The sequence below is a fragment of the Arachis ipaensis genome, chromosome B02 (assembly GCF_000816755.2).
Source record: "Arachis ipaensis cultivar K30076 chromosome B02, Araip1.1, whole genome shotgun sequence".
Taxonomy (NCBI): Eukaryota; Viridiplantae; Streptophyta; class Magnoliopsida; order Fabales; family Fabaceae; genus Arachis; species Arachis ipaensis.
This window is the reverse complement of record NC_029786.2, coordinates 46,689,835-46,692,075: the sequence shown is the minus strand read 5'-3', so window position 1 is coordinate 46,692,075 and position 2,241 is coordinate 46,689,835.

Sequence of the window (2,241 nt, the reverse complement as noted above, 5' to 3'; positions counted from 1 at the left end):
ATATTCTTATTATAATTAATTATGATTAATATTAAATTAACAAAAAAATAATCTAAATAACATTATTAATAGAATGAATTTAGGTTTGCAAATATTTCATCAATTATTCCTTAGCTTCTCAACCTTCTTTCTCGTGGTTTCATTATTCATAAACCATCCAAAACGTTGAGCCCCAAATATAGCTGTTAGCACATGAAAACTGTTAGTACCTACATATCTGGATTCTCACCTAAAATTGCGTTCAGCTATCGGTTTTTGATTTGACTCAAACAAAAGCCAATGCTCTTTGGATTTTTACTTTTGAGATTTTTTTCCACACCGAAGTCTCCTTCTTCTTGGTTGGTTTCATTGTCTGAAGGAAAAATAACAACCAACCAAGAACAGCTAAGGAAATTTTGTTCAATTGATTTGTTTTTCATTTTTTTTCCTTCTTATTAATTTTGTTCTTCTCACTAAATAAATTTTTTTTCCTCCCTCTCCAAGTATATTGCCCACTTGATACATGTATTCTTCACTACACAGGTTTGAGATTCTATATATGATTTCAACATTAAGATGGCAAACAAAGTCATATGATTAAAGCTAAATTTGTTCTCAAGGTAATTATTTTGTCATTTTCTTTTGTTTTTGTGATCTTCATATATAAATTTTATTTTATTTTAGTTTCTTTTTTCAATTCAAGCTTTCTCGAAAAGACAAACAAATGAAATGGATTGTGGAGACTGAATTAACATTAAATAATATACGTGGCAAGAAGATTAATTTGTATAAAGAAGATTCACAATTATGATGTGATCATGTTGTCTTTTTTTTAATCCTTTCAGAAAATTTTAGTTGAAGATTGAAAGCACCAGCACCTTTTTCATTGGAAGGTTTCTGGTGCAAGTATATTGAGAGACTCATCTATATAATGTCGATCAAAGTGAAAGGTTTCTTTAAAGGACTTAGATACATATCCCAGATTTTTGGTAAGGATAATAATGCTTCACTCTCGTATTGAAATTGAAATTGAAATTTAAATAGAAAATTTAAATACATTTCCTTATTATTAGGGGTTATGCCATACGTTGTGCCATGCTTTGCTTTTTTTTTTTTTATCCTTTCAGATTTTAATTTATCAATTGATTCAGTTTCTTAGTAATGATATTCCTATAGGAATAATTCATTATTATTATTACAAAGACAAATTTTAGGGTTTTTTTTTTTCACTTCACAAAACTAAAAATCGTGAGCCATTGAATAATTTGTAAGGATTCTCAGCAGAAGAGAAAGAAGAAGAAATCCAAATTGGGATGCCAACAGATGTAAAACATGTGGCACACATTGGATCAGATGATCCATCACAAAATGCACCAAGCTGGGTATAATGCTCGCCATCTCATATCTCTTCTTTCATTCTGTTTAATTTTATCTATGATTTTAAGTTGCAGTATGCAATATTGCTAATTATCACATCATGTACAGTATAGCAAACATGCTAGTTACACATTTAAGACTTGATTCAATAAAGTTTTACTTTTTAAAAAGTTTGTAGTATTTATATTTGATAAATTAAATTAAAAATTAATTTTAATAAGTACAAATAATAAAACACTTTTTAAAAAAATTTTACCAAATCAAATATAAAAATCAATTATTATGTATTTATTTATAAATATATATTATTTAATTTATTTTCAAGGTGTACTTTATATATGTTTTATATATTTGTTACTGTTATATAGTACATTTAACTTTTACCTTGTGTTCATGGGTAACTACATTTTAAGACTGATTCTATCCCTAAAACCAGGAATTTGTTATATCTTATATTATTGTGAGATTCGAAAACTTGTGCAGATGACCGAGTTTAAATCAGGAACTGAACCCTCTTCAGGAACAACAAAAGAAAAAGAAAAAGAAGGTTCGTTTATAAAGAAAAGAAAGATCGGCTACAAAATTGTCAAATAACTATTTTTACTTGATATGTTCTTGAACTCTATTTTATATTTTGTTGACAAAGAAAATTAATCATTTCTTAAGGAAAGTTAATTCATAAAATATTTTAGAGAAAATACCACTTTTTTTATTTGTGAGATGCTAAAATGACACTCCTCTCTCATCTATTTATAAAATGTATATTCTCCTCTCTTATAACTTTTAAAAAATCTCATTTTTAATTCATTTTAAATTTTTGTGTTAACTAATGTTAACTTTATCTATTTTTAAGAAAAAATAAATTATTTTTTATAAAAATACCTC